Source organism: Loxodonta africana, chromosome X (assembly GCF_030014295.1).
Source record: "Loxodonta africana isolate mLoxAfr1 chromosome X, mLoxAfr1.hap2, whole genome shotgun sequence".
Lineage (NCBI taxonomy): Eukaryota > Metazoa > Chordata > Mammalia > Proboscidea > Elephantidae > Loxodonta > Loxodonta africana.
In genome coordinates, this window is record NC_087369.1 from 128,618,573 (window position 1) to 128,634,312 (window position 15,740).

Here is a 15,740-nt window from a genome sequence, read left to right on the forward strand (position 1 = left end):
AGTTATCATTCAATCGTTTATTCATTCATTCAACAAATAATTTGATAGCTTCTTTGTATCAGGTGCTAGGGTTGTGTTATGAATTAGATATAGTCTCTACCCTCACGGGACTCATAATTTAGAGGGAAGACAGTCAACAAATGAACATGTCCCTAATAACAGGAGTTATCACTGATTGATTGCTTACAGTGTGCCTGACACTATGCTAAAAAATGCACGTGAAATGCAGTTATTTATTTAATCTTCCCAGCGACCCTATGAGGTAAAGACTATTACAGCCTCCATAGAACAGGAAGGGCTAATCCCTGAAACTGTGCCCAGACCAGCAGAGTCCTTGAAGCTTGGCGAGCTACTAGCAAGGGTCTTAGCTATGTCTACCTTTGGCGCGGGACAAGCTAGCTCAAAGCCCAGAACGGAAGAAGTGACCTAGCCCGACGGCTCCTGGAGTTGGGGCTTGGTCAGGAGGAATTTCTAGGTCTGCGCTAGACACTCTCAAAACCGCCACCACCGCGGTTTTGCCACCCTCATTTTCCCTCCCGCCCCACACTGTTCCCCTTTCCAGCCCGGCCCCTCCCTCTGGGCCGCCTCCTCTCTGAGTCATTTCCCCTTCTCCGCCCCAAAGACCTTGGCTGTCTCTCACAGTCCCTTTCCCACTGGCAGGAAGTACAGGAAGAGCAAACTGGCTTCAAGAACCAGGTGAGTGCTTTCCCCAGCAAGGATGTGACCCCCCCCCCCACTCCGCTCTGATTCGGAGGGACGGGAAAGCGAGGAAGTTCCTTCAGTCTGAGCGGCTAGCTTCCCTCTCATCTGAAGGCCCTGGTGGCCGAGCGCGGTGGCGCCACACCCCGCCCGGTGTCTCCTGGGATGTGAGGAGGGAAGCGGCGGCCCAAGTCGGAAGGGCCCGCGGGGCTGCAGCGAACTCAGACCGGGCGGGCTCAGCGCGCAGGAGAGGTTCCTCACGGCTGAGAAGCTGGGGGGCGGGGGAGGGCCTGGCCCGCCGGCAGAGAAGCCAGCCTTAGAGAGGGAAGAAAGAGAAAAGGCTCCGGAGGGTGTGTGGGGTGTGTGTGTGTGTGTGTGTGTGTGTGTGTGTGTATGCGCGCGCGCGTGCGGGTGTATACGGGTTGGTGCCTGTGGTAAAGGGAGAAGCGTGTGTGTAGAGGGGTGTATGAAGGTGTGTATGTGGGGAGGTGCTTGTGTATGGGAATGCTTGTGTGTGTATGTGTGGAGATGCCTGTGGGACATGCATGTATGTGGTGATCTAAAGAGGTGTGTATGTGTGGAGGTGCGTTGGTGGTGCGTGTGGGGGGGATGCGTGTATGTGGCGACTTATAGAGGTGCATGTGTCGAGGTATGCATGTGGGGTGTGTGAGTGTGGAGGCGCGTGCGAGGGAATTTGTGTGCGTGTGCCTGTGGTGATGCGTGCTTGGGTGCGTGTGCGTGAGGTGATGCGTGCGTGGGGATGCTGCGTGCGCGAGTGGTGCGTGTGCGGCGGAAGGGAATGCTGACTGAGGAGGGTGGGGACTGACACTGCATGCGGGACTGAGGTAAAGATGTGAGAGAATCCCTTGCTGAGGAAGCTTAAAGCCACGATTCTTAACCTTTTTTCCTGGGCCTGGGGTGGGGGCGGTGGTGGACCTGGGCCTGTTTGAAAATCTGAGGAAAACTAGTAACCACCTCCTTTTAAAAAAAGGCACACGATTGCACGTAATCATAGAGGGTTCTTAAGCCCACGGATGGCCATCCATGGACCCCAGATTATGGTTTTAAAAAAAAGAAACCCGTTGCCGTCGACTGGATTCCGACCCATATCGACCCTATAGGACGGAGTAGAACTTTCCAAGGAGTGGTTGGTGGGTCCAAACTGCCGACCTGTTTGTTAACTCCTAACCCAGCGCCACCAGGGGAGGGCCAAATCCGTTACTTTGATATTTGTCATAGTGTCTTTTGATTCTGAGAGAGGAAATGGAACAGGTGACCGAGCTCTTGCCTAATCGTTCTATAGGCTTGTCCTTGGCTTGGTGTAGCTTTGAGGCTAGGTTTGCTGTTCCTCTGGGAGATGGTGCCCTCAGAGTGGTGTGTATAAAACGGGATCACTTCCCTGTGCAAGATCCGGTAAGGGAGCCCATCGCCTTAACAATATACAGCCCCCTCACTGTGCTTTGAGTCCAGGGTCCCTCCCTAACCTCAGATCTTGCTAGTTAGCTCCTTGCTGAGGTTGGAGCACAGAGATTTGTAGTGGTCTCATTCGCATGCTTATGTGATTTTTTTTTCCTCAAGGGTTTCAACAGCCTTGTGTAGTGTGGGGAGTATGAATCTAAGGTTGGGACTAGTTCCGATCAGTGGTTAGAAATTGACTAGCAGACTTGGGCTCTGATTTCATCTTTATCCTTAACTGTGTGACCTTGAGCACTTAATCCTCCTGTGCCTCACTTTTCTCTTTTATAAAATGGAGGTAGTACTTCAGAGGGTTGTTGAAGGTATAACAAGACTATATAAAATTCCAAGCGCATGGGAAATATTTACTACATGGCAACATACATAGAATATATACATATATGTATATATTTCTAGAGAAGGCAAAGTAAAAAGATGTATTTGGAAACAATGTATTAAACTGCTGATTGATTTTTGGTCTCTTCTAGGCAGGGCTTAGCTGTGCGGTCACCAGCCCAAGCCCACGGAATCCATCCTGTGAAGTCACACACCTGAAGTAAGTGGGACTTTTTTCTTTCTTTTTTTAATTTTTATTGTGCTTTAAGTAAAAGTTTACAAATCAAATCAGTCTCTCATAAAAAATTTATATATACCTTGTGATATTATATACTCCTAGTTGCTCTCTCCCTAATGAGACAGCACACTCCTTCTTTCCACCCTCTTTTTCTGTGTCCACTCAGCCAGCTTCTGTCCCCCTCTGCCTTCTCATCTCCCCTCCAGACAGGAGCTGCCCACATAGTCTCATGTGTCTACTTGATCCAAGAAACTCACTCCTCACCTGTATCATTTTCTATTCTATAGTCCAATCCAATCCCTGTCTGAAGAGTTGGCTTTGGGAATGGTTCCTGTCTTGAGCTAACAGAAGGTCTGGGGACCATGACCTCTGGGGTCCTTCTAGTCTCAGTCAGACCAGTAAGTCTGGTCTTTTTATGAGAGTTTGAGGTCTGCATCCCACTGCTCTCCTCCTCCCTCAACGGTTCTCCGTTGTGTTCCCTGTCAGGGAAGTTCATCGGTTGTAGCCGAATGCCATTTAGTTCTTCTGGTCTCAGGCTGATGCAGTCTCTGGTTTATGTGGCCCTTTCTGTCTCTTGGGCTCATAATTACCTACTGTCTTTGGTGTTCTTCATTTTCCTTTGGTCCAGGTGGGTTGAGACCAACTGATGAGTCTTAGATGGCCGCTTGCTAGTGTTTAAGACCACAGATCCCACTCTCCAAAGTGAGATACAGAATGTTTTCTTAATAGATTTTATTATGCCAATTGACCTAGATGTCCCCTGAAACCATGGTCCCCAAACGCCCATCCGTGCTACTCTGGCCTTTGAAGCCTTCAGTTGTATTCAGGAAACTTCTTTGCTATTGGTCTAATCCAGTTGTGTTGACCTCTCCTGTAGTATATGTTGTCTTTCCCTTCACCTAAAATTGTTCTTATCTACTATCTAATTAGTGAAAACCCCTCTCCCTGCCTCCCTCCCGACTCTCGCAACCATAAAAATATTTTCTTCTCTGTTTAAACTATTTCTTGAGATCTTATAATAGTGGTGTCATACAATATTTGTCCTTTTGCAACTAATTTCACTCAGCATAATGCCTTCCATTTTCTTCCATGTTATGAAATGCTTCATGGATTCATCATTGTTCTTTATCGATGCATAACATTCCATTGTGTGAATATACCACAATTTATTTATCCATTCATCCGTTGATGGGCGCCATGGTTGCTTCCATCTTTTTTGCTATTGTAAATAGTGCTGCAGTGAACATGGCTGTGCATATATCTGTTCTGTGCATATATTATTTCTCTAGGATATATTCCAAGGAGTGGGATTGCTGGGTCATATGGTAGTTCTATTTCTAGCTTTTTAAGAAAAAGCCAAATGGATTTCAAGAGTGGGTGTACCATTTTATATTCCCACCAGCAGTGTATAAGTGTTCCAGTCTCTCCACAACTTCTTCAACATTTATTATTTTGTGTTTTTTGGATTAATGCCAGCCTTGTTGGAGTAAGCTAAAATCTCATTGTAGTTTTGGTTTGCATTTCTCTAATGGCTAATGATCGTGAGCATTTCCTCATGTATCTGTTAGCTACCTGAATGTCTTCTTTAGTGAAGTGCTTGTTCATATCCTTTGCCAATTTTTTAATTGGGTTATTTGCCCTTTTGTAGTTGAGTTTTAACAGAAACATATAGATTTTAGAGATCAGGTGCTGATCAGAACTGTCATAGCTAAAAACTTTTTCCTAGTCTGTAGGTAGTCTTTTTACTCTTCTAGTGAAGTCTTTGGATGAGCATAGGTGTTTGATTTTTAGGAGCTCCCAGTTATCTAGTTTTTCTTCTACATTCTTTATAATGTTTTGTATACTGTTTATGCCAGGTATTAGGGCTCGTAACGTTGTCCCTATTTTTTCTTCCATGATCTTTATTGTTTTAGGTTTTATATTTAGATCTTTGATCCATTTTGAGTCAGATTTTGTGCATAGTGTGAGCTATTGGTCTTGTTTCACTTTTTTGCAGCACCATTTGATAAAGAGACTGTCTTTTCCCCCATTTAACTGACTTTGGGCCTTTGTCAAATATCAGCTGCTCATATGTGGATGGATTTATGTCTGGATTCTCAATTCTGTGCCATTGGTCTATGTATCTGTTGTTGTACCAGTACCAGGCTGTTTGACTACTGTGGGGTATAAAAAAAACTAATAGGTTCTAAAATCAGGTAGAGTGAGGCCTCTCACTTTGTTCTTCTTTTTCAGTAATGCTCTACTTATCTGGGGCCTCTTTCTCTTCCATATGAAGTTGGTGATTTGTTTCTCCATCGCGTTAAAAAATGTTGGTGGAATTTGGATTGGAATTGCATTTTATCTCTAGATGGCTTTTGGTAGAATAGACATTTTTACAATGTTGAGTCTTCCCATCCACGAGCAAGGTATATTTTCCCACTTATGTGGTCTCTTTTGGTTTCTTGCAGTAGTGTCTTGTGTATAGATATTTTACATCTCTGGTAAGATTTATTCCTAAGTATTTTACCTTGGGGGCTACTGTAAATGGTATTGATTTGGTGATTTCCTCTTCGATGTTCTTTTTGTTGATGTAGAGGAATCCAACTGATTTTTGTATGTTTATCTTGTATCCTGATATTCTGCTGAACTCTTCTATTAGTTTCGGTGGTTTTCTTGAGGATTCCTTAGGGTTTTCTGTGTATAAGATCATGTCATCTGCAAATAGAGATACTTTTACTTCTTCTTTACCAATCTGGATGCCCTTTATTTCTTTATCTAGCCTAATTGCTCTGGCTAGGACCTCTAGCACAATATTGAATAAGAGTGATGATAAAGGGCGTCCTTGTCCAGCTCCCGATCTCAAGGGGAGTGCTTTCAGACTCTCTCCATTTAGGATGGTGTTGGCTGTTGGCTTTGTATAAATGCCCTTTATTATGTTGAGGAATTTTCCTTCTATTCCTATTTTGCTGAGAGTTTTTATCATGAATGGATGTTGAACTTTGTCAAATGCCTTTTCTGCATCAATTGATAAGATCATGGGGTTCTTGTCTTTTGTTTTATTTATGTAATGGATTACGTTAATTGTTTTTCTAATATTGAACCATCCCTGCATACCTGGTATGAATCCCACTTGGTCTTGGTGAATGATTTTTTCGATATGTTGTTGAATTTTATTGGCTAGAATTTTGTTGAGGATTTTTGCATCTAAGTTCATGACGGATATAGGTCTGTAATTTTTTGTGTGTGTGTATGGTGTCTTTACCTGGTTTTGGTATCAGGGATGTGCTGTCTTCATAGAATGAATTTGGGAGTATTCCGTCCTGTTCTATGCTCTGAAATACCTTTAGTAGTAGTGGTGTTAACTCTTCTCTGAAAGTTTCGTGAAACTCTGCAGTGAAGCCCTCTGGACCAGGGTTTTTTTTGAGGGGGGAGTTTTTTTTTGTTTTTTTTTCTATTAACTTTTATTAAGCTTCAAGTGAACGTTTACAAATCCAATCAGTCTGTCACATATAAGTTTACAAACATCTTACTCCGTACTCCCACTTGCTCTCCCCCTGTTGAGTCAGCCCTTTCAGTCTCTCCTTTTGTGACAATTTTGCCAGCTTCCCTCTCTCTCTATCCTCCCACCCCCCCTCCAGACAAGAGATGCCAACACAATCTCAAGTGTCCACCTGATATAATTAGCTCACTCTTCATCAGCATCTCTCTCCCACCGACTGACCAGTCCCTTTCATGTCTGATGAGTTGTCTTCGGGGACGGTTCCTGTCCTGGGCCAACAGAAGGTCTGGGGACCATGGCCACCGGGATTCCTCTAGTCTCAGTCAGACCATTAAGTTTGGTCTTTTTATGAGAATTTGGGGTCTGCATCCCACTGATCTCCTGCTCCCTCAGGAGTTCTCTGTTGTGCTCCCTGTCAGGGCAGTCATCGATTGTGGCCGGGCACCAACTAGTTCTTCTGGTCTCAGGATGATGTAAGTCTCTGGTTCATGTGGCCCTTTCTGTCTCTTGGGCTCTTAGTTGTCCTGTGACCTTGGTGTTCTTCATTTTCCTTTGCTCCAGGTGGGTTGAGACCAATTGATGCATCTTAGATGGCCCCTTGTTAGCATTTAAGACCCCAGACGCCACATTTCAAAGTGGGATGCAGAATGTTTTCATAATAGAATTATTTTGCCAATTGACTTAGAAGTCCATTGAGGGGGGAGTTTTTTGACTACTTTTTCAATATCTTCTTATGTTATGGGTTTATTTAGTGGTTCTACCTATGTTTGTGTTAGTTTAGGTAGGTAGTGTATTTCTAGGATTTCATCCATTTCTTCTAGGTTTTCAAATTTGTTTGAGTATAGTTTTTCATAGTAATCTGATATGATTCTTTTAATTTCAGTCGTGTCTGTTGTAATATCACCCATCTCATCTCTTATTTGGGTTATTTGCTTCCTCTCCTGTTTTCCTTTTGTCAGTTTGGCCAGTGGTTTATCATTTAAAAAATTTTTTTTAAAGAATCAGCTTTTGGTCTTGTTATCTCTTTCAGTTGTTTTTCTGTTCTGTATTTCATTGAATTCTGAGCTAATTTTTATTATTTGCTTTCTTCTGGTGCCTGAGGGTTTCTTTTGTTGCTCTCTTTCTATTTGTTCAAGTCATAGGGATAATTCTTTGATTTTTGCCCTTTCTTCTTTCTGTATGTGTGCATTTATTGATATAAATTGACCTTTGAGCATTGCTTTCGCTGGGTCCCAAAGGCTGTGTTTTCATTCTCATTGCATTCTATGAATTTCTTTATTCCATCCTTAATGTCTTCTATAATGCAGTCTTTTTTGAGCAGGGTATTGTTCACTTTCCAAGTGTTTGATTTCTTTTCCCTGCTTTTTCTGCTATTTGATTTCTACTTTTATGGCCTTGTGGTCAGAGAAGGTGCTTTGTGATATTTCGATGTTTTGGCTTCTGCTCAGGCTTACTTTATGACCTAATATGTGGTCTATTCTAGAGAATGTCCCATGTACACTAGAGAAGAAAGTATCGTTGGCAGCTGTTGGGTGGGGTGTTCTATATATGTCTTTGAGGTTGAGTTGGTTGACTGTGGCGTTTAGATCTTTTGTGTCTTATTGAGCTTCTTCTTGGATATTCTGTGCTTCACTGAAAGTGGTGTGTCGAAGTCTCCTACTATTATTGTGGAGCTGTCTATCTCACTTTTCAATGCTGTTAGGGCTTGTTTTATGTATCTTGAAGCCCTGTCATTGGGTGCATATATGTTTAATATGGTTATATCCTCTTGGTATATTGTCCCTTTAATCATTATAAATCCAACCCACTGCCATCGATTCCATCCGACTCATAGCGACCCTATATATATTATACGTGTATATATATATATATATATATATATATATATATATATATATATATATATATGGCACTGGATATATATATTATATATAATCATTATTAATCATTATATAGTATCCTTTATTATTCTTTGTGGTGGGTTTATCTTAAAAGTCTATTTTGTCAGAAGTTAATATTGCCACTTCTGCTTTTTTGTTGTTGTTGTTTGCTTGATATGTTTTTTTCCATCCTTTGAGTTTTAGTTCATTTTTGTCTCTAAGTTTAAGGTGTGTCTCTTGTAGGCAGTATATAGACGGATCTTTTTTTTTTTTTTTAATCCATTCCGCCACTCTCTGTCTCTTTATTGGTGCATTTAGTCCATTTACATTCAGCGTAATTATGGATAGGTATGAGTTTAGTGCTGTTATTTTGATGTCTTTTTTTGTGTGTTGTTGACAGTTTCTTTTTCCCACTTAATTTTTTTAATAATATTTTATTGTTTTAGGTGAAAGTTTGCACAGCAAATTAAGTTCCTCTTTAACAACTTTTATACAAATATTTCCATGCCTTTGGTTACAATATTTACAATGTATCAGCATTCTCATTATTTGCATTTTGTTTGTTCTGTTTCCATTGATCTAGCTTCCCTTCCCCTCCTTGCCTTCTCATCTTTGCTTTTTGGGTTAACTCTTGACCATTTGGTCTCATTAGTTAATTGTTTAAGGCAGCACATTACCCATGGATTATATTGTGTATTTTATAAGCCACTCTGTTATTTGGCTGAAGGGTGACCTGCAGAAATAGCTTCATTTCCAAGCCCAAACAGTATCTTAGACGATAGTCTTGGGCGCTTCTCTAGCCTCTGTCAGTCCAGTCAGTGTGGCCTTTTTTATGAATTTGAGTTTATTCTGTATTTTTCTCCCATTCTATCTGGGACCTTTTATTGAGTCCCTGGTCAGAATGGTTGGTAGTGGTAGCCGGGCACCATCTAGTTCTTTTGATCTCATGTTAGAAGAGGCGTGGTTCATATGGGCTGACAGTTTTTTTAAATAATTTTTATTGTGCTTTAAGTGAAAGTTTACAAATCAAGTCAGTCTCACACAAAAACTTATATACACCTTGCTACATACTCCCCATTACTCTCCCCCTAATGATACAGCCCGCTCCCTCCCTCGACTCTCTCTTTTCGTATCCATTTCGCTAGCTTCTAACCCCTGCTACCCTCTCATCTCCTCTCCAGGCAGGAGATACCAACATAGTCTCAAGTGTCCACCTGATCCAAGAAGCTCATTCCTCACCAGCGTCCCTCTCCAACCCATTGTCCAGTCCCATCCGTCCATCCATGTCTGAAGAGTTGGCTTCAGGAATGTTTCCTGTCCTGGGCCAACAGAGGGTCTGGGGGCCATGAGCACCAGGGTCCTTCCAGTCTCAGTCAGACCACTAAGTCTGGTCTTTTTATGAGAATTTGGGGTCTGCATCCCACTGCTCTCCTGCTCCCTCAGGGGTTCTCTGTTGTGTTCGCTGTCAGGGCAGACATCGGTTGTAGCCAGGCACCATCTAGTTCTTCTGGTCTCAGGATGATGTAGTCTCTGGTTCATGTGGTCCTTTCTGTCACTTGGGCTCATAATTACATTGTGTCCTTGGTGTTCATCATTCTCCTTTGATCCAGGTGGGTTGAGACTCATTGATGCATCTTAGATGGCCGTTTGCTAGCGTTTAAGTCCCCAGACACCACTCTTCAAAGTGGGATGCAGAATGTTTTCTTAATAGATTTTATTATGCCAATTGACTTAGATGTCCCCTGAAACCATGGTCCCCAAACCCCTGCCCCTGCTGCCCTGGCCTTCGAAGCATTCAGTTTATTCAGGAAACTTCTTTGCTTTTGGTTTAGTCCCATTGTGCTGACTTGTGTGTTGCCCACTTAATTTTTTTGTGTTGAGTAGTTTATATATTGTCTTTTCCTCTTATTCGTTGTTGTCGATTTTGTTTCTGCTGAGTATTTTTTTCTTGTGTTTTATTTTGATAAGCAGAATTGTTAGTCTCCTTTGTGGTTACCTTAATATTTACCCCTATTTTTCTAAGTTTAAACCTAACTTTTATTTCTTTATATCACTTTGACTTCCTCTCCATTTGGAAGATCTATGACTATATTTCTTAGTCACTCTTTCTTGTTTTCATGTTTTCTTCTTTTACATAATGACATGGCTGTTTCCCTGTTTTGAGCTTTTTTTATCTTGATTTATTTTTGTGATTTTCCTATCTGGGTCGATATCTGTTTGCTCTGTCCTGTGCTCTAGTCTTGGGATGATATCTAATATTATTGGTTTTCTAGCCAGAGAACTCCCTTTTGTATTTCTTGTAGTTTTGGTTTGGTTTTTACAAATTCCCTAAACTTCTGTTTATCTGGAAATGTCCTAATTTCACCTTCATATTTGAGAGACAATTTTGCTGGATACGTGATTTTTAGCTGGCAATTTTTTTCCTCTAGTGCTTTATAGAAGTCATCCCATTGCCTTCTTGCCTCCATGGTTTCTGCCGAGTAGTCCGAGCTTATTGTTATTGACTCTCCTTTGTAGATGAATTTTTGTTTATCCCTAGCCACTCTTAAAATTCTGTCTTTATCTTTGGTTTTGGCAAGTTTGATGATAATATGTCTTAGTGACTTTCTTTTAAGATCTACCTTATGTGGAGTTTGATGAGCATCTTGGATAGATATCTTCTCATCTTTCAGGATATCAGGGAAGTTTTCTGCCAACAAATCTTCAACAATTCTTTCTGTATTTTCTGTTATCCCTACCTGTACTGGTACTCCAATCGCTCGAACGTTATTTCTCTTGATAGAGTCCCACACGATTCTTAGGGTTTCTTCATTTTCTAAAATTCTTTTATCTGATTTTTCTTCAAATATATTGGTGCCAAGTGTTTTATCTTCATCTCACCAATTCTGTCTTCCGCTTGCTCAATTCTTCTCCTCTGATTTTCTGTTGAGTTATCTAATTCTGTAATTTTATTGTTAACCTTCTGAATTTCTGATTGCTGTCTCTCTGTGTATTCTTGCAGCTTATTAAATTTTTCATTATGTTCCTGAATAACCTTTTTAATTTCTTCAACTGCTTCATCTGTGTGTTCCTTGGCTTGTTCTGCATTTTGCCGGGTCTCGTTCCTGATGTCTTGAAGAGCTCTGTATATTATTCTTTTGTATTCTGCATCTGGTAATCCCAGGAAGGCACCTTCATCCAGAAGATCCCCTGATTCTTTGTTTTGAGAGCTTGTCGAAGTGATCATGATCTGTTTCTTTATGTGATTTGATATTGACTGTTGTCTCTGAGCCATCTATGTTATTGTATTAGTTTATTTTGTGTTTCCTTACTGTATGCTAGCTTCTTGCTTTGTTTTGTTTTGATGTGCCCAAATAGGTTGCTTGAATGAGCTAGCTTGATTATTTTCACCTTTGAAGCTCTAACCTCTTGTCATCAGATGGCTAGGGCTCTTATCAGGTATACAAGCCTGGGAGCCCATTCACTTTTCTTGTATGGATTCAGCTTGGGTGTCCAGGTAGTTGGTCATCAAGTGTCTGGTACAGGCTCTGTCCTACAGTCTTAGAGGGGCAGGGGTGATTGGTGTAGTTACTGGTATCTGGTTGCAGAAGGGGGCCAAGCTCTCTGAACAAGGCAGGGGCCTGAAGACCATCCCCCGAGTGTCTGTGAGGAAAGTGCATCCCTGTTTCCTAGAGCACACAGGTGGGTGGGTTCTGCAGATGGACCATGGGCATGCAGTGTTTTTGGTTGTAAGGACTGGGAGGTACCATTTATCCTTGGACCCCTGTCATGGTTGGCTAGGTGACATGGGTGGAGCCACCTGTCTTTAGGCCCCTGCTGTGGGTAGGTGAGGACACTGTTTAATAGGCAAAGCCAATGTCAAACATTAAGCACCCACCTCTACCGCATAGCTGAAACAGTTGCAGTCTGCCATCAAGGGCCTATTCCCCTGAAATAGGCTCACACAGGTCCATGCAGGGGGGAAAGGTATTCAAAGTCCTTGGAGCTGGTAGATCATCTTTTCCCCCAGTTGTGAATTTATTCCTTCTCCAAGGCTGGGAGAATGGCTCAGGGCACGCAGCAGGGCCTGTCTCAGGCCCAGGAAAATCAACAACCAGTGAAGCCAGCTTGGGTGCTGGGGGTGTGGTAAAATAAATGCAAGTACTTAGCTTTTGCAGACAGCACCGTTCTTCTCTGGTTCCAGAGGTGTGAGTAGGCTGTGTGGCTGACTGTCTCTCCCTGAGCAAACCACATCTGGAACACTACTACCAGCCCACTGCAGTTGCTCCAGGGAAAGGTGCCTGAGGGTTCCCAGCGATTCAGGCCCTGTAACTCCTCTCCACTTCTGAACCATCTTTCCCTCTCCCTGCCACTCCGTACATTTTCTAACTCTGCCTTTGATGTTCAGGGCTCCTAGCTTATCACAAATATAATCGTTTCACTTTTGTGGGGGGGAGTCTTTGTTGTAAGAGGGATCACCAGAAGTGTCTGACTACTCCACCATCTTGGCCCTGCCTCTGGGACTTTATTTTTGAATTCTTTGTGATGTTCAGGTAGAGAACAATCCATCATCAACTCTCACCTGGATTACTGTCTTGGTCTCCAAGCCTTCACACTTACCTGCTTCTTTTTCCCTTCATTCTCCAAGTTGTAGTCAGAGCTATCTTTCCCTCTCAGAAACAAAGTAATCTACTGGTTCAGAGCCCCGACCTTAGAGTCAGAAGATCTCATTCAGATATCAACTGCACACTGTTCCACTACTTTCTAGCTATGTGACCTTGGACAAGTTACTTCACTTCTTTTAAGAGTCCTTTTTCTTATCTGTAAAAGGGGATAATGGTGATAACTACCTCATATGGATGTCATTTCGTTCTGTTGTCCACAGGGTCACTATGAGTCAGAACCAACTCGACGGCACCTAACAACAACAACAACATGGATGTTGTAGGGAGTTGCAGAGATAATGCATGTAGAGTAGCACACAGTAGTTGCTCAATAAATGGTAGATTAAAAATACTAAGAGCAGTGAGACTGCTAACAAGAGAGTGGTTGAAGTGATACACCAAGGTATCTAGACTCGATAGGGAGTGAAGCCATGAGTGGGTAATGAGCTGGAGAAAGGGAGAAGTCAAAAAGTGGGAGTTTTTAAAAATAATTTTATTGTGGTAAAAAATATATAACAAAAATTTGCCATTTTGTCCATTTTTAAGTGTACAATTCAGTGACATTCATTATATTCACCCATTGTGTAACCATCAGCATTATTTCCAAAAGTTTTTCAACTTCCGAAACAGAAACTCAGTACCACGATGGGAAATCTTGATGAGGATGTCGTTGCTGGGTGCCGTCAAGTCGATTCTGACTCATAACAACCCCATGTGACAGAGTAGAACTGCCCGATAAAGTTTTCTTGGCTGTAATCTTTACAGGAGCAGATCACCAGGTCTTTCTCCTGCAGAGTCCCAGGTGGGGTCAAACTGCCAACCTTTCAGTTAGCAGCCAAATGCTTAACTGTTATGTCACCAGGATATTCTGAAAGCCAAGAAGTATTGGGGATAGGAGGTTGTAGCCAGAGAGTGGGATAGTGGAGTTGAGAATTTCTGAAGTAGAGCAGCTCCATGTGATGGGTGGCCTAAGACACTAATGACATGTGGCCAGAGGTTGCTGGAGGAGAGGAGATCAAGGTACAGTGAGGCTAGAGTGTTGGGTGAGTCATCCACAGACATTGAGGTTGCTTATAAATGGCAAGGGTTAGAACCGCAGGGGTTAGTTTTGGTTCAAGGTTTAAAGAGTATCTCAGGGCAGTAGTCTTGGGGAGTCCTCCAGTCTCAACCAGTCGAGTAAGTCTTTTTTAATTTTATTTGTTTTAAGGAATTTGAGGTTCTGTTCTGCATTTTTTCCCCATTCTATCAGGATCCATCTACTGTGGCCTTGATTGGGATGGTTGGTAGTGGTAGCCAACACCATGTAGTTCTTCTGGTCTCAGGGTAGATGAGGCTATGATTCGTGTAGACTATTAGTCCTGTAGACTAGTTTCTTCTTTGAGTCTTTGGTTTCCTTCTTTCTCTTTTGCTCTGGATGGGTAGAAACCAATAGTTATATCTTAGATGGCTCCTGGCAAGCTTTTAAGACCATAGACATCACTCACCAAACTAGGATGTAGAATATAACTTTATGAACTATATTATGCCAGTTGACCAAGGTGCTCTACTAATTTGTTCACTTTTTTAAAGATAAAATTTATATACAGTGAAATATAAAAATATTGTTTTATTTGATGAATTTTGACAACTGGTGTAACCTAAACTTTTATTAAGATATAGAATATTACCTCCACATCAGAGAGATCCTCATACCCCTTTCCAGTCAATCCCCACTTCTATTACCCACCAGGGACAGGACTGTTCTGATTTTTTTTTATTCAAGTTCTTTTTTTTTTAATTTTTCTTGTGCTTTAAGTGAAAGTTTACAAATCAAGTCAGTCTTTCATACAAAACCTTATATACACCTTGCTATATATTCCTAGCTGCTCTCTGCCTAATGAGATAGCACACTCCTTCTCTCCACCCTGTATTTCCGTGTCCATTCAGCCAGCTTCTGACTCCCTCGACCTTCACATCTCCCCTCCAGACAGGAGATGCACACATAGTCTGTTCTGATCTTTTTTGTTAGATTAGTTTTGCCTGTTCTGAAACTTCATATAAATGGAATTGCACAATATATACTTTTTCTGTAAAGCTTCTCTCTCTCTGCATAATGATTCATCTACATTATTGCTTGCATCTGTACTTCATTCCTTTTTAATGCTGAGTAACATCCCATTGACATTATTGCTGATGTCGGAAGATCTTGGCTGAAAGCAGAGAATACCAGAAAGATGTTTACCTGTGTTTTATTGACTGCAAAGGCATTCAACTGTGTGGATTGTAACAAATTATGGATAATATTGTGAAGGATGGGAATTCCAGGGCACTTAATTGTGTTCATAAGGAACCTGCACATAGACCAAGAGGCAGTCCTTCGAACAGAGCAAGGGGATACTGCATGGTTTAAAATCAAGAAAGTTGTGCATCCTTTCACCATACTTATTCAGTCTGTATGCTGAGCAAATAACCTGGGATCCTGGACTGTATGAAGAAGAACGGGGCATCAGGATTGGAGGAAGACTCATTAATAACCTGTGATATGCAGATGTCAACAACCTTGCTTGTTGAAAGCAAAGAGGACTTGAAGCACTTACTGATAATGGTAAGTAGAGTATCAGCGAAAGAGAGGAAGACCTTGAGTGAGATAGATTGACACGGTGTCTGCAATGATGGGCTCAAGCATAGCAATGATTGTGAGGATGGTGCAGGACCGGGCAGTGTTTCGTTCTGTTGTACATAGGGCTGCTAGGAGTCAGAACCAACTCAATGGCCTAACAACAATAACAACAAACAACATTCCATTGTATAGGTATATCACAGTTTGTACATTCTGCTGATGGATACCTGTTCTAAATTGGGGTTATTACTAATAAAGCTTCTATAAACATTCTTGTGTAAGTCTTTTTTGTGGCATGTATTTTAAATTTTCTTGGGGTAAATACCTAGGAGTAGAATTGCTGGATCATAGGATAGGTGTATGTTTTGTTTTATGAGAATCTTCCAGAACTTTCTCAAAGCGATTGTACCAT

General features: G+C 41.8%; 1 protein-coding gene across 2 annotated transcripts in view; it reads left to right on the plus strand.

The window, feature by feature from the left end:
* Positions 1-580: 580 nt before the first annotated feature.
* LOC100668744 (NACHT, LRR and PYD domains-containing protein 12) overlaps positions 581-15,740 on the plus strand; it is a 53,779-nt gene continuing 38,619 nt past the window's right edge. For both annotated transcript variants that reach the window (XM_064278664.1, XM_010594695.2), the window contains exons 1-2: positions 581-696; positions 2,643-2,710. The gene's annotated coding sequence lies outside the window, so the exon portion shown is untranslated. The remainder of the gene's footprint in view (positions 697-2,642; positions 2,711-15,740) is intronic.